Genomic DNA, 25,340 nt, shown 5'->3' with positions numbered 1-25,340 from the left:
TCTTCTCGCTCTGTCAGGATTTCATTCAGTCACCTCTTCGGTTACCACACAGTCAAAGGAAACATGCTTTTTTTCCCCCTTCTCTCTAGCTCTCTCCTTCTCTGTCTCTCCCTTTTTTCCTTCCTCCTATAAGGAAGTGATACTTTTTTTGTAATTTGAACAGTAAGCATCTCCCTGTTGAGCCAGTCTGAAAAAACCAAAAGGCTACACCCTCATTCCCCACAGGTGAGGCAAACAAAACCAGAGGTCCCCAAGTAGAGGCTGGAGCGCGGACGGCGCTGGTCCCTGGGAGAAATCCTCAGCTCAGGCACACAAGTTACAGGCTAGTGCATTTATATTTCCACCCCACTGAGCGGTTCATCAAAGCTAACTGACCTGCTCAAGTCACACATAAAAATACTAAACTACCTTGTCCTTTCCTAAATATACTTTGAAAGAAAAAAGTCTATCTGATACCTGCTTTCTAAAGGTCACAGTAAACAGGGGAGAGTTGGCACCATTTCTTTTCTGCTTTTATTATTTGGCTTAACTGCTATATTTGTTCCCATCCCTACTGTGGAGAACAAGCATTTGGGTCAGTCATAAATCATGAATTTATCAGTACCTGTATCGAGAAAGTATTAGAAAATGCTATTGTCAGCCCTAAGCCTGAAAATTCAGATTGCCAGGCCACTGTGACTAAATGCAGCCTTGTATGCAGCAGGCTGCAGATGTCCTTCCGGAGGTATCTTGTTGATGATTTTGTGAACTCACTGCCGGTACAAATACGCCCCGTGCCCTCCGTGAGCATTTGCCAAAAGCAGTAAATGAATCACTGCTTGGCTTTTTACAATTCCAGAGAAGAGCTGTGCTCTCTGGTAACTCAGACTGCCTTGACTTTTTCTGCTGCTTTCAGCTGCCACTCTTGGTCCTATCCTTTCATATTTTTGGTAGCTTACTGATACTGCTTTTGATATTTCTTTGGAAAAAGCACATTTCTTGTGCCAGTTACTTCAAAACAACCATCCATACATGATTGGGACTATGCAGGCACTGAATTAGTCAACAGACAAATAATAAGCGTAATAGTACAATAAATGTACAGGATAAACCTGATGTCCAGGCAGTGAAAATGGGTATGGTTTCATTACAGTTAATGGGATTACTGACTCCTGAGGACTTGTTAACCCCCACTGGAAGTTGAATATTTGTCCAGATATCATAATAAACCCAGGAAAAAATCCTCTTTATACATGAAGACTCTACACATCCCTCCATACATGGCCCGTGATCTTGTACACACAATATTATACTGGGTGAAATCCCAATCCTGCTGAAATGAACAGAGCGGATTTCATTACCTGTAATTGTTATCTGCAACTCAGGTTTCTTCACTGATAATTATGTGGCCCTATTGTAATAGAAAGGTAAGACATTATAGATTGTTTAAATGGGATCATGCACTACATGACTAAATATTTTGCATCATGAATCAATCTCAAAGTAAGATTTTGGGAAACTTTTTCTTTAAAACTCAGGGCAATGCATGGAAAGTGACCTAACAGAGTCAACAGAGAAGCTCCTGCTGACTTGACTAGAGCTCAGCTTTTCCCCACTTAATTTAACCCAATATTGCACCTATAGCAGGAAAAGGTTAAAGTCATTAGCTGAATTCCATTCTGATTTTCATTCATTAAAAGCTGTAATCTACCAGCAAAACTCAGGACTTCATACAAAGGTAGGGAACAAAACCAGGGAAGGTTTTGATGCTGCAAAGCCATCAAAAGTCCAAAGATTCTGTTCCAGGGGCAGCAAAGCTGGCCGGGGTCCTTGGTTAAACTATATAAAGAAGTTAACTTTATGTCCTCATTGACTCATTTATTCTACTCTGTTTGTTGATCCTTTGCACCCTTGTGAACCTGAAGAGAAAATGATTAAAGGAATTTTAAAGAGAGCACTGTAACAGTTACCGTGCAATTAATTTGTGTTATGCCCCTGGGCATTTGCAGTGTGAGAAAAGATGTGTCCAGAAGAATGAGCTGTTTTGATTTGAAGAGATACTTGTATAGTTAATCACAATGTTTTGCGTATGTTTTGGCCAGTCTGCCTTCTGAGTACTTACTAAATCTAGGCTAATTTAACAGCAGCATACTCAGATCTCTCCATGCATTTTGATGTAAATATATATAAATTATATAACAAAACCCATTGATCTGGATTTTTAGTATGGTTAGAAAAGCAAATAAGCAGTCTGTGAAAATACAAATGGGTTTGTTAATGCTCATATCCATCAACAAAGCATTTCAATGCATTTTAATTTATAGAAGACATTTATACGGACTTGTCATTAAGCTCAGTCCTGAGGTAATGGACTTGGATTCTTTGCCTTTCAAAAATATGATGTGAACTCAAACTACTCATTTTCTGATATATAGCACAGTTTTCCTTTACCATGAACAACCATATCCTCACTGTGCTGCCAAACATCCTCAGGAAGATGCGTCTTCCTCTCTGAATTTCAAGGCCAGCACAGCTGAAACTCTGAACTAATTACTGGAGCTAGCACTCAGTAATCACTACAGGGTAGAGACAGATGTAGTTGCTTGGCTTGATTGCAGCCGGCCAACTAGCCAAGCCCAGTGCAGGTCTTGTGGAGGGGGGTACCAGCTGCAGGGCTGTGCAGCAGCTGGTGGCAAGAACCCCTTTAAATCCGACTAAAAGGGATCAGTCCTCTCAAACTGCAGATGGGTGCCACAGCTCAAACACGTCATGTGGCAGCAAGTGCATATGTATGTTCCTGAGACCAGGCAGTTCCTGGAGATTCACGTGTAGGGAGTCACAGGAAGTGGGAGACTGCTGGATCTCTGCAAGGAGAGAACAGGGTATGTTCCTATGTATTTTGCTATAATTTGATAATGCAAAGTTCAAAGTTGGTCTAGTTATTCCACTGAGGTTCACAAAGGGTTTTTGTTAATGCAGTGTCCAAATTTGGCCACATATAGCTCAGAGGCAGTTCCATGGTAGTCAAGGAACAACATTTGGAGGAAAATGTCATATGCCAAAACCATCCTATCTGAATTGCACGCTTCTGAGAATTGCAAGAATTGCATAAATCCAATGTATTTGAGTATGATCCTAAATGACAATTGTATAAAAATATTTTCATATGGTATTGCTCCAAGAATAGTGAGTGAAAAAAGTTTCTTCTAGAGGCTCAGAAAACTGGACATCTTTCAGCTGGATTCCACTCAGTACGTGTAGGCTTACCAGTTAAACTTACAAAGGCAAACAACCTCCTTGGCAAGTTTCAAGAAAACTTCAATGAGCACTAAACAATTAAGTAAGTAAGACAGTGGTTACTACCACTGGATTTCAGTTTTACATTTAATCATAGTGCTAATTGAAATTACTTTTGTAGCAGCCATACAGCTGTCATTAGAGGATATTCCACGTCACAAACCTGCCACATATAATCTGGCACCTGCGATGAAATCTCTAAAACTAAGGCCCAAGACACAGCTAATGTGGAAAAAGAATTACTTCTGACCACATGAGACAAAAGTTCTCTTGTTAGTCAAGCAGTGCACATAATTTTGCATCTATGGATAAATTAATAGCACCACATCCTGGATTATTACTCACCATTCACTTTTTTTATGAACATACTGCAGTATACTGGTTTTAAATGTCAAAATGCATTTATCAATATACATAACAGCATTTAAATACTTAGATAAAGAGAATTAACCTAGGTATCTTATATTATGGAAAGGGTAAATGTATTAAGTCATACACATTTAAAAATTAAACTATTTACAAAAATGGGGAAAACTTGCCATTACTATCAAGATCTATCATAAAACATGAGGAAATATGCATATATATCTCCTCTGTCAATATCTAAAGGCCAAATCCTGAAAATACTCCCATCATTGGTCCTTTAAGGATTTACAGAAGCATGCTGAAGCAAGATACAAGCCCAAATATATTTAATGCAAAAGGAAAAAATAAAAGTAACTAACTAAAATTCAAGCTGAACCCTAGATCTACATACTGGCAAAGCACCATTTTCTGCAGTAGTCCTCATTCTGCAGAATCAGACATGTTTGGAGACTGGCTGGAAATGATTCCTTCTGTTTTTTGATTAAAAGACTGTACAATGTGCAAGGCAGTAGACAACTCATCCCAACATTTCTGAGTTATTTCTGTTCTGCTAGAAGATGACATTACACTGACACCATCTCATACTTACTTTATGCTTGCAGGTTTTCACAGTTTCTCATCTTAGGGACAGTCCAGAGGAATGTGTTCTTTTTCTAGATTATGTACTTTGTTGATTTGTGAAAACATATCTTAGGATGTTTGATGTCCTCTGGTTTTGTATTGCAGGCAGTGTTTTTCTACAAGTATCATCTCCAAATCTTGAAAGATTGACTGGTTTTTTTCCTCACTAATTATCTTAATGTAGATTGCCTTTCTGCTACTCGCTTAGACTGCATTACTAGGTCAGATAGAAGGGAAGGGGGGAAAGGGGGACAGGAGAAAAAAAAACACAAAGTTGGTACTGTTTGGCACTGTGAGTACTTCTGCCTCCCAAAGAAAATAATTCCCTTAACTCCCATTATGAGAATGTCTGAAATCAGAGGCTTGTCTAAGCTCCCCTGAATGAGAGTAAGGAATAAAGATTTTCATTTTGATACAATTTTTTAGAGTTGAGACTTAGGCTGAGATGATTTCAGCTAAATTGTTTCAGACCTCCTGTGATGCATGGGCCTTGATTCATCAACTGGCATGCAAAAATTTAGTTCAGATATGCCTCTTTATTTTATTCTTTATCCAATAAAGAACTGTATGCTTCAGATTCCAGAATCATCTTTTTTTCCTTATTTTAAGGTCTATAAAAATATTCTACAACCTGCAACTATTCAGGAGAGGTTATTATATCAAATGAATTACATTTGTACACAGACAGAGTGAGAAAAATGAGAATCAAAGCCTTTAATGCACAACTTGTCACCTTTTGCAAATTGTTTTGAAAAAATGTTAATCACAGTGGCTTGTAATTCACTCGTCTCTCAGTTTCTGCCCCATTAAACATCATTACATCCCTTAAAGTCTTTTCTTGTTTCTTACACTTTTATTTTTTCTCTTTGCCTGTTATAATACAGCTCTTTTTGCTCCATCATTCTGCCTGACAGATTCCTCTCCGTTTAGCTTTGGCAGAACACTGCTCTTTATTGTAGTTCCTGTGATCTGTTTTGGTGCTTGGAATGTCACCTTCTTTCTGAAAAGACCTATCATCTTGAAAGCTAGGATCTCAGCTCACTGAATTCTTAATATAAATGATTTAAACTTCATTTATGTAGGCACTGGAATCCACATCTTCCTTCTCTCAGGAAAGTGCCTTAACCACTAGCCTCCTGAGTCTCCCTGGACAGATAAATTTTGAGTTATTCAGATTTTGATTACGCGAAGTGGAACAGTTTCAGAAGGAGCAGCTGAGAGCACATACTGTGTCCACCAACTAGCTAAAAGTCTGCTGCCTTTCTGCAAGCCGAGAGGAATCGTCGGATTCCTCCAGACAGGAGGCAACTGATCTTGGGTTATCCATATACCAGGAGAGTTGTTTCACGTTTTAGTGTGTTAAAAAGGGCATCACCAGCCTCTGACTCCTCTTCTTTTATAAGATGAGGATATTAAGCATCCAGCTTCAGGAGGCGATTCAGAGCCACAAGTGGTGCCAGTGGTCAGAAGTCAGTTTGCATCAGACTGCAGTGCCACAATTCTGAATGAAAAAAGTGTTGAGACATACCTTCCTCAGGGCAGTGTTTCAGATATGATTATATTAGGTGTTTCCCTAATGCTTTTTTGTGCATCCCATGTGTCAATTTTCCCTTAAAATGCAGGAAGAAATATAGGCATCTCACTCCCACATATATCCATCCCATTAAGCTAGAGGACACAGGACCTAAAACTTGCATGTTACAATGCCCAACTCGGAGCTACCATTTGTGGGCTGGGACCTACATTCGGGCACTACCACGCTCTGGAAACCTTTCATGAGCTAATGGGCACCACCTCCGCTACCTTGCTAGTGGGGAGAGCAGTCTGCCCACTGTCTGAAAAAACAGGTGGGCGAGTAAACGAATGTGGTTCGTGGACCAGAGCTAATAGATGCTGCTAGTGTCTTGGGAATAAAACAGTCAAGTGGAAGAAAATGTACACACATAGCCACTTCCATAGTAATTGTGGATACTAGCAAGACAAGGTGGGGGTGGGAGGGATGGAAATTATATAATGGGAGATTTTCTATGGGGCAGGGATTCCTGACAGCTGATTCAATATGCAAACCTACCATAAAGAAATGCAGACCTTCACTCCATTTCTAACTGTGTTACTTTGCTCTCTCAGTACTGAGAGAAAAGTTCATGTAAGCGCAAAAGAAAAACAAGATGTTAGGAAAATATTATTCCTATTAAATCATGGATTGTAATCCTGTAAAGCATGCTTATCAAAACATTTCTTTCTTTGGTAAGTCTGAAACTATACAACAGAAAAAGTGGCTGTTACTTAACTCTAAATGTGACAAAACATTTAACATAAAGGGCAAAATCCTGTCTGCTCCTTTTATTGCATTAGGAAAAAAAAGTATGAGCAGATAAAATGTTCAGGCACCAGATGAGAGCAGACAGAACCAATAAAATCAGAAAGATGGTGTTTTATTGTGCTCTGGTGGATGGTGAATTATGCCTCTGAAGGGTATTTCACCAGTTTACTGTGTATAGGTTTGATGGTAAGTAACCCTTCTTGTAATAGCTGCTGCAGTGTTTGCCTGGATAGTGCAAGATGGTATAATAGTAATAATAACCTGTGTAAAACCCTTCCAATGACCATATAAAGACCTGTATTAAGGTCTTTAATAGTGTTGTAATGGCTGAGTAAGGAATTACGGCACATTAAAGATGATCCTACAAAGCACAGTATGCCATCAGTAAAATAAGCCACATGCCAGCCTTTTCTGAGTGCAGATGAATGAATAACAGAGGAAAAGGTCAAGAATATTATGTAGAGTAAGAAATTTTCAGGGCATAAGATCATTAGATCATTTAGTCTCATCACCTGTATAACACATGGTAAATAATCTCACCCAGTATCCTTGGATTTCAGCCAAGTATCTTGTGTTAAAAATATGCATATTTAACAAGACATCAAGTCCTGATCTGAAGACACCGAAAGACAAAAAGTGTACCGGTCCTTTGGTACAGTGTTTCCGCAATAAAATATGTGCGTTGTTACATCATTCTGAACTAATCCAGAAATTTTTAAAGATGGCTATACCTGTCTCTAGATGAATGACTTTACATGTTCAGATCTTCCCATGATTTCTTTCTTTTTAAGAGACATAGAAGTTAATGTACAAAAAGAAGCAACAGTACTCACTACAGAATTGATTTCTCTTTTTGTGAGACGACTCTTCAAGTGGCAACACGTCATCTGTGGGAAGACATCCTGCCAAAAAGAGAACAAAAGTAAGGCTCTTTTTGGTACTGCTAAAATGTTTTCAAATTCTGAAGTGATATGAAAATTTTATGAGGATGATCATACATTCTTGTAGGGAGTAATCACAAGAGTGTAGGGGAAAAAAAGAAAAGGTTCTGCATTACAGATCAGAGACAATACAACAGATTTACTGCTAAGCTAAGCTGCAACTTCCAGCAGTTTAAGTTTCTGAATAAAAGCTAATATGCATTACCCCCACACACCCTGACCTTAGTCCAAAAAAGTAGCCATCTTGCAAGGTGAATACATTCATGTTGAAATTGCCGTGGATCAGCTATAGTTTCTCTTAACTTCAGGGACACTGCCAGTTCGTAAAGAGTTGAGAATCTGGCATGTGTTGAACTGAATGCCAGGCACAACCTCTTCTCCCCTTAACCAAGGGGAGGAGGGGGTTGAGGCCTGGAAGATATGGAGCATACTGATTTCCCAGGCACAGCGGTCTCTAGCTTTGAGGTTTCTACAGTCCCACAGCCACTGCTTTTCTCTCCTTAGAAGGAGGGGTTTCACTTCAGACTGAGGGCTTGCACAGTACAGAAGGAAATTACATTTCGATAGCTACTGCATAGCCGATTGCTGTGTCCTGCAAGCAATTGCAAATGTATATGCAGAACAAAGATGGCTTTTACTTGTAAGAATGCGAAGTTTGGAAGCACAGATGATGCATTATGCACCGGAGAGGAACAGGATTCATAATCCTTCTCTAAATACCTGTGAAGAAATCCTGGCCTTCACTGGATTTAATGAGAAAATTAAATGCCACGGGTGTGCTAGGTTCTTCTCCTGGATTTTCTAAGCGTGTGCTGTCAGGCTCTCTAATGCAAGGGCTGGTAACCTCTTAAAGAAGCAAGAAGTTCTCAATCGGGGAAGAAGAGTTGGTTCCTCACTGGGTGGGGCACGGCATCCCAGCTCCCGCTGCATTCCAGAGGACCGTGCAGGCTTGCAGCCAGCATCCACAGTCTCCTTCAGCATCTTCAGGTGAAGATCCTTTTCCTCTATTATACAGAGGTCTCCATTTCAAAATCCAAGACAAGTTCTTTATACTGAGGAGACAGGGAAAAGAAAGCAAAATTATTTGCATGAAACATCAAATAGCCTATAATTAAATATGTATTAATTATAAATACACATAAATCTTAGTATGTTGAGAATTAAAAGAATAAAATTTATGAATGGCTTAAGAATTTAGGGAAAATTACATATACACACATTGTGGACGCACACAGAAGCCACAGCCACATTAAAATCTGTATCCTTCAAAATGATTAATTTCACAGTATTTCATTAGTTCTCTTGCCTTTCGGAGGCCAAAAAATGCACAGACTGGCAGAGTCATCTGTACTGTGCCCCACCTTTTCCCTTAAAACACAAATTCATGCATCAGGGGCTACAGTGAACTTTTCTGCCCTGATCCAAAGGAGTTACGCATGGAGACGAGGGGAATTACTGGTAGCCTGAGTGCCAGTACCAGATACCTTCCTGATGGAAAATCTGTCTCGAAGCCATCTCTTCACAGAGTAGAGCTACTTCCTCTTCTCCCCTTACAGAAAGATCTCTGAGGAATACGGGCTAGAAAAGGGGGAATGTAGTATACTGGCAGCTCTGCCCACATTTGACAGGTTTTCAGGTGAGTCTTGCTCCCCTCTGCTTCCGCTAATAGAGGGTGGCATATGGCCACTTGTTAAATCTCAACAGGATTCCCTACAACTGCAGTGTTACTAGAGGCATTTAATAACCCTGATGGATGCCATGGGGGAAAGGGAGGTAGTTACAGTGTCTGCATGGTGAATTTTCAGAGAACTAATTAAGAGTCCCTGGCAAATAGTTTTCTGAATTACTATTAAAAAACAAAAAACAAACAAAAAAAGAAAACAAAAATTAAAAAAACCCAACTGAACAACATAATAACTAAATTGACTCCTGTTATGATTGGGTATATTCAGCACCTAGAAAGAAGAAAACTATCACTAACAGATCCTGGGAGGCTGGTACGTATGAGGACATACTTCTGATAGATTATGCTGCAGAGGAAGTGGTGAAAGACTGTCAGCCACATTGTTACATTACAAATAATAAAATTAAAGCTTTTCTGTTCATTTAAAATATATTTTTCCTCCTGAAAAATAACATCTTCGTTTTGGTTAATAACAAAAGAAATAGAAACAGTATAGATAACTGTTCTCCTTTCATTGCAAGCCTCCAGACACATACAGAACAGAATTCTGAGGCGGGGAAAATCATCACTTAAGCTTTGAGCTTTTGTTCAGAAACCTGCTATGTGACCACACCACTGAAATCAGTGCAAATGCTGCCATCTTTAATGGGCTTTGACCAAGTCAAAAAGCTATTAGGACACCTTTTTTTTCCTTTTCAATGTAAAATTAAGTAGCCTTTTGAACACAGCTTGTATTTAGTTAGAGGAAAAAAGAACAGGAATATAAACTGTGAAAGTATTAAAACATATGGGTGGTATGAATATATAGTATATATTTTGTAAATACGTTCTAAATCAACATGCAAGAAGGATATGTTGGAAAAATACCCAAAGAGAATTTCTTAAATACAGCCATACTACTCTGTGTTATCATATAAAATGAGGGTGCCTTATCTACAAATACTGGGATGTTGCTGAATAGCAGATTTTCTGTATCAACAGAAGCACGACTGAACACTCAGAAGTTGCTCTGTGCAGTGATTGGAGGCTTCATTCCTGCTCGCAGAATGTGCAAGCATTAATTTGAAGAACATGTTTATTATCGCAGCACAATGTCCTATCAGCAGTCATGCATCTGTTCATCACTTCAGCCGCTTCTAGAATGTGACAATGAATTTTCCTTTAAGGAAGCGCTTGTTCTAACAGAGGCTTTCTTAAAAAGTTTAATTTGGGATTGTTTTTATACTTACTGTGTCATCATGTGATAACTTATTGTCACAGAAATGCCTTAAAGATACCAACAGACATACAAAAGACTCATGAAGAATTAGAACTGTCCAGCAAAATCCAGTAATTGAGTCTCCAAGTCCTACTTCATCCTAAGTTTATGGCTTTTGACATTTAATATACATGATTTGATTTAGCATGAAATCTTTGGCTTCTCTACACCAGAAAAGCAGCTTACAGATATGAGATATAGATATATGTAAGTAATTCTCATATACCCAGATATCTACCCATATAGATATGTTATACCCATATGTTTTACCCATTGTGTATGGGAAGAAGGTAAGTTTTGACTGACCATTGATAACATTTATGCAACGTTATCCCTAGGTCCACAAAACAATGTAATAGCTGTGCAGAATAAACAGTTACAATATCGACAAAGGTTAAGCATCAAACATCCTCTAAAATCTGAGCTGGTAAGCATTCAGATCAGAAACCAAAGATCTAAACGTTTTGCTGGTTCACTACCTGAACTTAAATCAGAGGTTATTATAATATGAATGACTATGCTGTTTGCTGCTGCATGCAGGAGCAAAGCTCAGATGATTAACGCTCTGATGTGCAGACTGATAACTTGATTTGCTTGGGCAGTTCTCCTGTAATAGCACTGAATAAAAGGGAAATGTTTGTCAAAGCACTGTAAAGTGATTTCATAACTTCGCAAAAAATAGAGAGCTTTACATACACAGATTTTAGAAGGAACTGCCTTATTACTAGGTAATAACATTAAGTAATTGTGTTCAACTGATATAAGTATGTTTATCCTTGATACAGATTTGAACCTGTTATTCATCATTTGGGAACCTGTCATGAATTATTCACATTCTAATGGCAAAGTTAACAGAAAGCACATTAGTAACACTTCAGGGACCCACTGGGTTGTGGAAAGATCCACTGTACCTTGACAGGAGCTGACCCATTTGACATTGCATAGGACTAGGGCTATATCAAACAATAAAAAGCACATTCAACAAACAAATTCCAGAGGAATAGCTTAATATCAAAGTGCTGGAGCTGCCTCTTGACTCAGGGGCTATTTCCCCCTAATCTTTAGAGGTAGACATTTGAGTACTTGGAGCTTACTGCTTTTTTATTCTTTAGAATTAAAGAGTGAAGTAAGGTTTATTATAAATCTGGTTAAATTACCAGTTTTAGAAGAAGAAAATTAGAAATGTTGACTTTGTGTTTGCCTGCTTATATATTGTAGGGGGCAATCAGTTCCCATCATGAAGTACATTTAGCACCCTACTTACTGACTCTTTTTTGACTATCCCAACTTGTAACAGTTTTGGATGATGTTTATTCTGGCAGACCTGAATAATTTGGGAAAAATCAGTCAGAACGGTTCAGTCAATTTCCAAATCTGAGATGAGCAGTAACTACCCACTTTCACCATTGTAAGAAGTGTTTGGGTCTTTTCTAAATGTCTGAATACTGAAACTTAGAAAAACTCTTGCTAAATCTCGCATTCACGCAGGGTATAACTGAAAGGAGGAAAGCACGCACTTCTGTTTTCACAAATTATTGACAGCTGCAAGGCTCTCCTTTCACAGGACTCTTAATGTCGAAGTCAGCTTTGGTGGAAAATTGTTTGCTTGATTTAAAAAATATTAACATTGAAGCAGAACATTAAATTGCTTACGCTTTTGAAACTCTCAGACAAAAAGGAAAGAGAAAAGTTTACTGAGCTCTACTGAAATAATACATTTTGACCATTTAGAACCATCTTTGTTTTCATAAAGGTGGACAAATCTTGAAACAAAAACTTAGACATTTTGATAGTTTTCAATCTAATGGTCAGACATTTTTCACTTAGAAATATGAATAAACATCAAAGATTTCTTAGTAATCAGTTAAAAGATTTGGCATTTTTAATAAAATCTCTTTCAGTTTTTTTTAAATCCCAGCTCAACTGCAACAGGCATGGAGACTACCGTGAGGGCAAAGGGATATTTTTTTCTGTGCTTGTGAATAGCACTATAGTATTCCATAATGATTACCACAATTTCCAGAAGTCTTTGAGCATGGGCATTTTCCCCCCAAATATTAATATAAATACATATGAAAATATATAGCTACCTATCTATGAACTGTCATGCAACTCTTGCATTTCACAGGCAGGCACAGTGCATTTTGAGACTCCACAACTCCATTTTAAGCAGGAAATCCCATTTGGCGTCTCTCCTCTCTTATATAGTTGTGTCTAAATTGTCTCGAAATGAGAAACAAAACATAGACAAATAAGAGACGAGAACAGACGAAACTAAAATGTTCCTTGAAATATTCCTACAAGAAATAGGCATCACCTTCAGCTACTTGATTATTTTCTTGTCACAGGATACGTTGAGAATGAGAAACTGGTTTGGACAGTGCCTGACTTTTGAGATCACTGAACGACCTGAAATTTAGAATGAAAGCTCCCAAACTGAGACAGTTATTAATCTGCGTTAGCAAGAGCATGGTGTAACTTCAGCATCTGATTCAATCCTACAGACGTGTGGAACTTCAGACCACTTCCAGGACTGGAAATCTTCATGGGCAGAAAAGGTACTGAGTGCTATAAAGAAGACTCTTGTCAAAGTTGCTGCTTTTGAAAGGATGCCAGGGAAATTCAAGACACTGTAGACCGAAAGTACCAGTGTTGCTCATTGTGGGTTTGATTGTCCTGGATGGGGTCCAGAGAAAAACAGTAAAACACACCAGAGTGCGTGTGTGTGTGTGTATATGTATATATATACACACACATCGGTCTACTGCATTTGACACGTTTTGCATTGAATAGTTAAAAACTAAGCTCTTATAAATTACATAACGAGAGATTTATATTGAAGGAATGAAAAGATGATATATATTCATGCAATTTTACATACTGTTATAATCCTTGCTTTTCTCTGATAGTAGATATAAACAGTTAGGAAAATTTGGGTAAGGTTTCTTGCAAAGCCTACTGCAAACTTTTCTAACCTTGATGTCCTAAGTGCTCTCAGTGGCATTTTAACATTCGTTTTTTAGAGGGGTTTGGGTGATGACATGAAAATTCTTGCAACCACATGGCCTGGTTGGGCCCTTGCTGGGCCACATGTAACCGGAGGACAGAGCACTCGGGGAAACCCTCCAGCCCTGATGCACTGACAAGTGGGTTGCAGCTCAAAGCGGGGTGTGGGCTGGAAACGTCCACAAGCTCCGAACTGGCCTGAGCGCTGGCCCTCCGGAAGGGGCCGTCACTAACATCTCTGAAAGGTTTTGCAGCAGGTGCCGTTCCTGCAGCCATGGCACAGTGCTATGAACTACACAGAAAGGACACGCTTTGCCGGTGCCAATATAGGCCCGGCCAGTGCTGCGAATAAATTTTCATGTGTATTTTCAGTAGCTGTTACTTAGAGATTTTATATCTCGGTAGCTTCTTGTGATTAGATATATCAAGTCTCCCCTCACATCTCTCTTACATCAGGGTAACTATACAAACTTTGTGATAGTGTGCCTGAGTTATACAGGGAGAAGCGAAAGAACCACCATGCCCCTGGAGTAAAATATCAGTTTAAGTATAAACTTATGTACAGCAACTTATTCAAACAAATTATATGAAAGTCATGGATACTCGGGTGTAAATCCAGGTGGAACTGAGCCACTAATTTATGAATGCGCTGCACTCCTGTGAGAAGGAAAAACAAACCTGGAGATCTGACAGCCTTATAAAAGCATTCCCATTGTGGCCTAATCTTTTAGGAAAAAAAATAAATCATGCCCCATCTTTTTGTAAACTGACCTGTAAGTTACTGGCAGCAAATCAATAGGCTACAAATGAAAAATAATAATTCAATAACAATGCTGTGTTTTATCCTGGACCCCAGATGAAAACTTGTAAAACGATCAATATGATAAAGATTCAGTGCTGTTACTCTTTTACAAAGAAAAGACAAAATAGCATACTGATTTTAAAAGGTTGCTGGAAAAAACCTATACCCCAAAATGCCAAAAAATGAAAAGATAAACCCTAATATAAAACATTTTCTTGTTTGTGTCTCCATTTCCTTTCTTCCAGCATTCCATTAATTTGAACTGCAATAAAAGGGAGAAAATTTTGTTTTGTTTGCAGAAAAAGTGAACAAGCTACAGAAGTCAGTCATTTCAGCATTAGCCCGGTAAGCTCAATGGATGAGAAAAGAAATCACTTGCATACAGTAAGTACATGAAAACTGGTGGTTTTCATTAAATGCTTATGAGTGCTTATTGCATTTACTATTTAGTTTTCTATGCTCCAGTGCTACTTGTCGTTCTGCTGCAAAAAAACTGAGCACCTCCAAAAAAATCCCAGCAAAGCATTTTTTAATTGGAACAAGTTCAGGACTCCTTATACTGGTGCTCTGCATACCCGGCTGGCTGACAAGTCTTGCTTCGTCAAATCATAACACATCTGAAGTCTTTGTTCCTATCTCCAAATCTCATCTGGATCAAACGTCAGGAAGGGTCAGCCCTCTCTTAAGCAATACGGCCTACTGCAAAGTGGTTTTTTTTTCATGGACTTGGAGCTGTGTTCAAAGTTAGTCAAACTCATTCAATGATTTATACCCAAAAGAGGTGGGCAGAATATGAGACTTCAAGAAATTAAGCATTTCAGCATTACTGTTGAAATGATTATAGTTTCTGTTTGGTTTGTTTTTTCCTATTTCAGCCACTGAATATTTGGTAAGCATATTCATAAATTACAAGAAGGAAAATGTTACCGTAAAACAAATAGTTTACACAGGGAAATTAATAAATAACATCAGCTTTGAAATACCTGTTTGTTGAGATATCAATCACTGCAAACAGGAGAGGAGGAAACAGAGCCTTAATGTCGGCAAAGCATTCTGAGATACTCAAAAGAGAAATAACATATAATTACAAATGATCAATCACTATTAAATGCATTTTTAGCGCTACAGTTATTGCTTATGTGTTTCGTGTGTTTGTTAAAGAACAGCAGCTTAGGAAAACACTGCAAGTAGCATTGACTCAGCGGGAAATCCTGTCTTTACTAAAGTGAAGAGAACTTGCAAGAAAGGCAGAGATGAACAGGAATCTCTTAGTCATCCCAACACTTACTACCTACACTGTTTTTTTCAGGAAGTCTTATCCCTCCACCTTGCCAATTTTTTTTTTTTTTTTAATTTTCTGATAGCCTTTTGCTTCATGCTACTCTTTCTACCTGCCTTATCTTGTTTATCAACTATAAAGGCATTAGGCAGCTGGGAAGACTCAGAATAAACTAACAAATCTGGGAGACGCTTTGGCCCTAAGCCAGAACTGATGGACGGACACCTCAGCTCTACCTTGCTGTTTGGTTTAGCTGCATGGTCCCAAGGCCTCCAGGAAGGAGCCCTTGCCCTTGTGTGAATGCCCAGCTCAGAGCACTGGGAAAGCTTCATGGAGTTTAGCATCAATCGCAAACACAAAACCTTAAAAAGTCTTATTACTGACCAGTCTTAAGGAAATAATGACAGCATGAGAAAATGCGGATTTTTATTGCTTCATCCCTCTTTCAGTCAATCCAGAATTTCAAGTGCATTGTAGAAATAACTTCGTATAATGTGTTTTGTGCAAATGTGTTTTTCTATAATGGATTATAAGATTTTCAAGTGATAAAAAACCACTGTTTGTCAATGGAGATATACTTGTGCAAAATATAGTTTATTGCATGTACTGAGTGCTAAAATGTTTAAACAACTTTTGCTTAGGAAGTCAAGTGCATAAAAATAGGAAGCGTCATTACTAATGCAAGTTTAGTTTGGGCTTGTTACGGATTTTTATGGTACTTTTTTCAGTGACATTATCATGTAATTGTACGTATTCATGTTTTTATGATACACTGTCTCAGACTACACAGGATGGTTGATGCTCAGAAGGAAGGCAGTGCTTTGAATGGGGCTAGTGATGCATCCTTAAAAACTTGTCTCGTCTATAGAGTGGGCATGGTGATGGAGGCAGAAACCTCCAGGTAGAAAAAGTCCACCTGGAGCTCTTATCCTAGTCTGACAGAGGAGCTGCTTAGCTGTGTGACATGTGAATGCTGTATCAACAGCACTGATGGCACAGCCTTAATGTTAGAGTACATTAAGTCCTTTGCTGAATCAGGGCTTTAAGTATTACTAATATTCAAAGGTTAATTTAAATAAAAATAGTGGCAGCAGGGTTAAGAGGTATTTTAGAAAACCACTCTTAGCTGTCTTGTGATTTAACTGTCAGGACCATTTCTTGCCCTCTAACGGGCATGGACAAATTCCTGTAAACTTGCAGTGAACTCAGGAATGAAACTTATGAAGGCAGAGGCAAGATTATATCAAGGATTCATTATTAAAAAAAAATAAGGCTGGCCATAAGCTTCACTGAACAAAAGCTAAAATTAGTAAATTCATTTTCAGTACATGATTTCCACAGTCATGGTACAGAATAAAAAATTAAGAACAGCAAAAGGAAATAAAAACTCAAGAGAAAATAAATATATGAAGAGAGAAGACAACACTCAGCCTGACTCTCGCACAGGAAACAAAGATTTCCATCCCTGACACATTCAGAAGTGACAGCAAACACCGTCCTTACAGGAACCCAGGAAAAACATGAGGAAGGTGGGCACACAGCTTAGGGAGAGAGAGTCGGGTTTAAGAGGATTACCTGAATCTCTTGAATTCATTCATTCATTATGCGATACAGGTTTCTATACGCAGCAGGAAAGGATGTTCTGTATGAAAGCCTGCGGAAAGAAAACTCACAGTATAAACAGGTTGACTGTGTCCACAGTCCATAACAAACATACCCGCATGTCACTATTTTACACTTACACCACGTGTGACACCACACCAAGGTCCAAAAGGAAGTAACTTCTAACACCAACTTCATGGCAGGTATGTGCACAAGCCAGCATATTCAGGCTAAGAAACACAAGGAAACTAATTAAACATTCATCACTAATGTTATGTTTTTATCTCTCTAGGTTTGCATGGTGCTTTTCAGATTAGCAGAAATGTAAGGACTTCACCCTGGAGATTTTAAAATTAAAATGAGTCATGATGATCAGAAAATAAAGAGGGGGAACGAAGGCAGAAATGAAAAAGAGGTGGTAAACTCACACGAGGGCATCATTTACATGAAAAAATTTTGCCATTTCAGCTTGTTTTCTTGCAAGTACAAGGTAAACAGTTATCTCACTCATTATTCTTAGTATCTACCTACAGCTGCTTTATTGTGCAGTAATTTCATTTAAAAAAGCATAAAAAATTGTGGCAACTTGTGCATTCCCAGAACTATGTAAAATAACTTGGACAATCAATGCAACATGGCAAATAGCAGTTACCTTTCGATCTCACTTATATTTTCATTCTGGATTAGTAACTGCAGAGTGAAAATAAAATGCCTTTCTTGAAAGGCAGCCAAAAGCTAGTCTTCAAATTTCAGTTCATGTTCAGCGCTTTATCACAATTTCATAGGAATAAGTTCTTAGCTTAGAGATTTACAGAATTGCCTTAAGGTGCATTTAAAATCATTTATCTCCATGCAGGTGCATTGCTGTACACATTTTAAAAGTTATTTCAATATAAATCTACAATTCACGGTTAGGAGTACGGCTCAGAGGTCCACACACAGCTCCAGTCCCAAGACAGGCCGTCACCTGTGGAGTCACCCTTTATTTATTTTCAGCCAGTGACAAGGAGATCCCATTTCTCCCATTAACAACCCAAACTTTTAATTTACTGGCACCTTGAAATAAAACATGAAACTCACTGTCTGTGAAGACACATTAATTCCTGAGGTGCATCAGCCTCTATCTTAATTCTGTTCCTCAAAAATCCATGTTTTAAACTTTTTTTTAAGTATCTACCTTTCCCATTGTAAATGGCATTTATTGAAAATCAGAATGACCTCAAAACTGAAAAAATCTCAATTAACATCTTGTGTATCTCGAAAGAAAGATAAAAATTCCTAATGAAAGTCTTGCCCAAACAGCAGCTTTCAGTGTGTGCAGATTTTAAGATTTGGATCTCTATACTGTCTTTCTTTTTGAAGAACTTACTAAGTGAATTTTCTGGACATATTTACAGATCATTTAATAGACACTGTAAAACAGATGCCTTAGACACAGAGTTCCACAGACCTGACATTCGCCCACCTCTGAATCTGGGCAAAGATCTCCTACATGCATGGTTCACAATGTACTGTAATATCGAAATGACTGACTAAACCTCTTAGTGAGATTTTTGTGCCAACTTTCACTGTTAAACAAAACAAAGTATTTATTTCTTTTACTTTTTTTCACTCCATTTTTATAGCTGCTTTGTACGTTTCTGTATGACGCACGCTCCATAAGAACAGCCTAAGCTGAGGAGTTACTCAGCAAAATAGGCAGTGCCTGAAACTGCACTGTCCTAACTGAGAAGAAATGCAATTAATTTTGAAATCTTTGATATGGTGCATAAATATTAGCACATAAATTCTACAGCTAAGGTATCTGACTATTTCAGCAGTCTGGCATAATGCTTTAAGTCACAGGGAACCTTAATTTTAAATTCTGTGCTCACATGTTACTATTTAGTCAACAGACAAAAACCTTGGAGGTTTTTGTTTGTTGTTGTTACTATGAAACAGGCAAGTGTCCAAATCAGAAAAGACTACTTAAAACGTGAAGCAGAACATTGACAATTCAAACAAAATCCCCACAACAAAGCAAGCCAGGAAAAAAAAAAAGACATCAAAACCAACTTTGCATGTAAGATTGAGAAACAGTCATTAGCCTTTATAATTTTTGGAAAAGTCTCAAGAATTGGAGGGGGGGTGTCACATGCGTAAACAAAAAAGGTTGTCTGCTCAAGTTAAGCAGGACTTAGGGAAACATTCTCTTGCCTCACAGTATGCCTTCGTTTCCTTTTTGATTAAGTACTGATAGCTTGGAGATTTGGAAAGACCATGCAGTGATTTCCTAGGCCCAATCACTTTAGAAGTAGAACTTGGACTCCTATCTGTTTTAAAAATAAACATAAGTGTTTTTACCTAGCCATTATTTCACTGTGTGGGGAAAAAATGAGAACATTTTAAATGGATTTGCTGACCTCATGCTTAGAAATAAACCTCTATAACTCACTTATAGACCAGAAATTGAATTAATCTATTTCAGATGTTCTAGATGCAGAAGAGCTTGCAAAGGCCACAGGTTATTTGGCACCGAAAACAAGTGAGGACAATTTTAAGCTGTGTATCAGGTATATTTGCATAATAATGAGTCACATAGTGCTTTGAAAGTATTTTCTAAAAGTCATAGGAGATGATTGTAAAAATCATTAAGTTTTGCATGCAAAAATGACACATTAATGAGTGCAAATTAGATTTCCTTTTTAAAAAAACTTCCATCAAGAGAATGTAAGTATGTGATAGAGAACTGGGAACTTTAACTTGAGCCTCAAAGTAACCAAGTTCATCTGCAATAGATCTGCTTCAAAATTTTATACTGTTATGAAAAATGTCCACATTTAGATTAAGACTTGAAAAAGAACAGAAAATATGTTTTCTGCAAACAGTTTACATTTTGTCTTCAGCTGAACTTAAGCACCATTAGTGTGCCTAGTGCTGGATGAATAAAACGAACATGCTATACAAAAAGCATAGTCTGAAAGTGAAGACAAACAAGAACTAAAGGCCGAGCCTCCTTTCACTGAATTTGCTTACAGAGTTATTCAGAATGAAGACACTTACGCTCTAATGTAAACCTGTGGGGAAGATTATTTAACTTTAAGATGACATGAAGGCTAATGTAATGCAGACTGAAAATTTTGTCTTTTCATTGTGGAGGTGGATTAAATTGTTTTCTTTAAAAAGTACCATAGTTTAAAGAGTTGGTACAGCTGTGCTGAGATAACAGGTGCTTTAGTAAAGTTAAAATATTTGAGATATATATGCCTAAAACATATGCAGTCTGTACTTAGGATTACGTTTAATTTTTAAAGCTGCAAAAGTGCATGATCAAAGTACCTTACTTTTCAATAATCTTTCCACAGGAAAATTAAATTAAAAACACCAACTGGGAGGAACTCCAGCTTCAAACAATTTTTGCTTCTTATCTTGACTGGTGCTGGCACCTTGCCCTCTCCTGAGTGAACCCTGACAATTTCTAAAGTAACGAACCAAAGTCATCTCACAAGATTTCGTCAAACACCCTGTAGAATCACAGGTCCAGCTGACAGCTAAGGAGGACCAGATCATGCTCTTACCTTTAGCACACAAAGGTAAAAATTCCAGCATGACAAGATAACGTTCACTTGTGCACATACCACCCTTGGACACACCATTTTGCTTAGCTGGAAGAGTAGCTTCCTCTGTCCTTCCTAAAGTGTTGTGACACCTACTCGTGAATCAGAAGCCACAGATAAACACAGCTCTTGATCTGCGACCCTCTCCAGATCCCTCCTGCTGCTTTGCCTGGTGTCACTGTGGACACCACCACACTGTGTGTAACCTGGCCTCATCTTCGGCCTGAGTTAGATTCGCCCCTTCAGCTACTTTTAAGGCTGGAAGTTTGTTTTCCTTTTAATATTTGTAAAATACAGCCTTTCATAAACATAGAGGTAAGGCTTGGTTTCAGACTCCCACCCTCTATTCGTGGTTCTTGCTGTGCCCATATCTTGATAGAAATTATCCTTCCCTGTTTGCTCATTATGAAGGTTGCTGCCAGGATCATTTTCCATGCTCGTTCCCTCTTTATTTTCCCTTTGCTGGCTCTGGCTTCTCTACTGCACAGATTCTCTGCTGCGAACGAAAGTGATTTGTCTTCACATTCAAGGTTCATTATAATTTACTCCCTACTTACTATGTCTCATTTACTACTGGAGATTGACTTTGTCCTCTGATTACTGCACAGTGCCAGTTTCAGGCGCCCACATACGACATAGTTAAATGTAGCTGACCATTTATTGCTCCTGATTTTCATTCTCCTCTGCGTCTTTGGCAGAGGGGAGTACACAGATGGTAGTGGGAGATTCGTGCTAAGGCAGTAAACCCCTTGGAGTGGACACTATCTTTTGTTACAGGTTTGAGAAGGGATTTGCACAAAGTAGCCACAGTCCTTCCAAGCAAATGCCATGCAAATAAGTAACAGTGAAATAAAGGAGAATAACAGACATATAATATGTATATACTTCCTTAATAGCATTGTTCTATGTAAAATAGTACCCTGGAGACATTATGTACTGAAAAATGAAATATGGACCATAGGGCTACAAATGGGAGTAGGGGGAATTGCAAAGATGTCTCTAACCAAAAGGAGGCCTGCAGCATGAAAACGTTTGAGAATGTCTGCAATATATTAAGCCATTAACCTATTTTAGGCAATCATGGTCTTACAGCTTCTTGAGCCAACAGGAGTCCTTCTATTAATTTCAGTACAGATTGGATGACAAACACTTATGCGTTCATTTTCTTTGAGGAGTTTTGAAAATGACATATTGCAGAACAAAAGGCAAACCAAAATCTTTTCTCCAAATGTTTGTCAGCAGTCTGTTTTATGAGAGTATGAAGGTAGAACTCAAATTAACACACTTGATATAGTGCATCAAGCAAGGCTTTCTGAGATAATAACAGATGAATTCTCAAACACCAGACACAGGTGACAAGCTAAGAAGCCCAGCACATCATGTATAAGATATAAATGGATCCATCTGTCAACAGTTACTTTATAAGTGAATTGCTCTCAATTATGTTAGAAACAACATTTAATGAAATACAATTTTAAAATACTACACAGAGGAAAAAAATGTGCAAAGTAAATTCCTGATACAACGAAAATTGAAAGGAATGACAGATTCTGCTATTATAATTGGCAAACAGAATAGAGGATTTTGATAGAGGTGACAATAGGACAGCTCTTGGGGTATCATTTGGCTGGGATAGCAATCTTCTGATCATATGTCCAACCTGTCTTCAGAGGTCATTTTCAAGGTGCATGTTCAGATGAGAAATAGTAGTGTTATATGACAATTTCACTGATGGCTGCAAAGAAGTGTTCATTACGTTGCTGCCTTGCCACATGAGGAGGGACCGGTCATGTATCAAATGGTGGAATAGGTGTCAATGAAAAACAAGTTTAGGTATTCTGCATTTCAATCCTTCATTCAATCCACATGCAGTCCTTTCTCCTATGCCAAGAAGTCAATGAACCAATATTAAGTGGAAGACGAACAATAGGGTTTTTGTTTTTCATTATCTTCTGGGTTTTGGATGTTTTTCCTTGAACATTTATTATGTCAGTCATCATGAGAGTCTAGTTTGGAGAAAGCACCCCATTTTAGAAGGGAAGCTCTAGATACACCTAGCTTTAACAGCGTTACAGATCTCAAACCACCAAAGAAAATGGAATTGATAGGGAAAATCTAAACTGTCTTTAAGAATCAACAAATTATTCTGAGATTGGAAATGTTTAAATTGCAAACATATATACACTTCCTGATCTTACTACAGGGTGGAATAAAAGTTGTTTAGGTGCCTCATCTGTGACTTACCACATAATAACAAACATGTTTGTGGATATACTTTAACTTACATCATTTAGGAACTTCCTAGGAGTATGTTTGGACAATAAACATAATGTGTTTTCTACCGAGTTAACGATGCATCCTCTCAAACTGAATCTCATCCTCATACAGCTTTTACCTTGGTATGATAGAGACAGATTGTGCATGTTGCCCCATATTGACTGAAGTTATATCAGGGTGTGTGACATATTTTTGCAAGTTATATCTTAAAATATTCTTCCCATAGCCCAGCAATGGAAGCACACCATATTTTTCTGAAATGCAGGCACCAGTGCGTTGTAGTCTTACAGACAAAATTTACTAATGTTGAATTTAAAGTTATTAGAAATACCATTGCTTTCACAAGTACACAAACATTGAATTAATTACTAAATCTATCTGAGATCAGCCAAATTATGAGTAGCACTTCAGTGACTGATTTGCCTTGGAAGTTCACGTTTACAAATTATATTCACCAATAAAATAGGCTTAGGTATGACACAGAAGTTACTTCTATTACTCATGAAATATTTTCTACTTTGCTTTTTGTTCTTGGGAATGCTATGCACCAAACGATATATTTCCCGTATGAGATGGCTTTCCTGAAACATCTGATGCCAGAAAGTTTGTGTGGAACTTGCAATGATGGATGAATTTTTGACAGGTAATTGCAATTCAGATCAGATGCAGACAGATTTAGTACCTAGAAGCTCCCAGTTTATTAAAATCACCATTGATTTATTTAAGCACCCCCTCCTCTTTTCACCACCATTCAGAAATTAATCACTTGGGTATGGTGTTCAGGGCTCATCCAGCTGCTCATAATATGAAATGCATCAGTTTAGCCTAACTTCATCTATCTATCAGCACTTTTGAAGTATTCATCACCACAGTATCTAGGTACCACCAAAACCAGCATGTAAAATTAGTATAAACCTTTCGTAAAAGCTGAAAGAAACGCTAAGATTCATTAGTTACACGGTTTCAACTCTTCAGCCTTACTAAAGCAAGTTAAGTGTCACCACTAACCATTTCATCTATGAAAACTATATTTTTCTTACACAGTAGTGGAAAAGATTGAAAAGCATCACTGGTTTGGTCCCAGCCAGTACCACTTCTTCCTGTTTGTAATGTATTAAAAATTCATTACTGAATGTAATGTGTGCCACTTATACATATTTGTGTGTGTGTATATATAAAAATATATATATGAACAGCACATTAAGAAGAATTTTCTAGAACACCACTGAATTTGTGTAACTGATAAAATTACAGCAGCAATGGTCAAAATGAAGGAAGGACTCGATCTGGTCATGAACAGTACAGGACAATTTCTTGAGCCACATTAATGCTCTAAGTTAGATGAAGTGAGGTGGTTTGTACTTGCTTTTGGATACCTAGACCACCATTCTGAATGCTGGATTTGTTTTTCCACATTGGCTTAGCTGAGATTTTCAAACTGCATTAGTATCATTTTCCTAAGTAATTCTTGCCTAACCTCTGGCACTACAGTTCACTGCTGTTTAGCTTTGCTAAAGATCAGGTAAATGACATCGCTGCTCTCCACTCATCCACAAATCCAGTCATTTTATAATAGAAGGATCCAGGTCAGGCAAGATTTACCCTTGCTATATCCATGCTGACTGTTCCTGGTCACCTTCTCCTTCATGTGCCCACATGTGTTCCCAGAGGATTCACACTATGGTTTTTCCAGGGCCTGCAGTGAGGTTGACTGGCCTGTAGTTCCCAGGATAGTCCTTCTGGCCTTTTTAGAAGATGGCTGGCCTTTTTGAAGGATGATGGACAATTCTTCACCCATTCTACCTTTTGTTGCTGTCTTACAGCTTTGGTAGTTGATGTACCTGCTCTTTCTTTCAAGTTAACTATATCTCCTTCATACCCATTTCATGGGGAGCCAAACTAAAATGAGTGCTAGCTGTTTGATTTGAGGACCAGGTATATCACCTCCGTGCACTCAGAAGATACAGCACAGAAACAATGGACAACATGGGGCAGGAATATCTGTATTATCTAGGGATGTACACTGTAATACAACTCACTCAGACCGTGCCAGATTTAGACAAAGAAAAGTTGCATTGATCTCCTTAGATTCTAGATTGAAAGGACAGCTCGAATCTAGATCTCAGATGTGATGAAATTTGTACTGATTTCAATAATAGTATTGGCATATGCTGCTTCCACCAATTCACAGTCAAGTAGGCAGAGACAGATTTAATTTCACTGTAGATACGTTGCTCAGTTCTGATTTGTTTCAAGACACACTACCATCAAGCCTTGGGTAAGGACAGATTTTAATTTTCTTTGCAATT

At 38.1% G+C, this 25,340-nt stretch overlaps 1 long non-coding RNA gene across 1 annotated transcript in view; it reads left to right on the top strand.

The window, feature by feature from the left end:
* LOC112980874 (uncharacterized) overlaps positions 1 to 24,164 on the top strand; it is a 42,013-nt gene extending 17,849 nt beyond the window's left edge. The window contains exons 7-12 of the long non-coding RNA XR_003258539.2: positions 7,378 to 7,508; positions 12,818 to 13,027; positions 14,577 to 14,661; positions 17,451 to 17,648; positions 19,626 to 19,710; positions 20,503 to 24,164. This is a non-coding gene — a long non-coding RNA (uncharacterized LOC112980874). The remainder of the gene's footprint in view (positions 1 to 7,377; positions 7,509 to 12,817; positions 13,028 to 14,576; positions 14,662 to 17,450; positions 17,649 to 19,625; positions 19,711 to 20,502) is intronic.
* Positions 24,165 to 25,340: the final 1,176 nt, after the last annotated feature.

Source organism: Dromaius novaehollandiae, chromosome 4 (assembly GCF_036370855.1).
Source record: "Dromaius novaehollandiae isolate bDroNov1 chromosome 4, bDroNov1.hap1, whole genome shotgun sequence".
Taxonomy (NCBI): domain Eukaryota; kingdom Metazoa; phylum Chordata; class Aves; order Casuariiformes; family Dromaiidae; genus Dromaius; species Dromaius novaehollandiae.
Note: the sequence above shows the minus strand (reverse complement) of the source record. Positions and strands in the feature narration are given on the sequence as shown.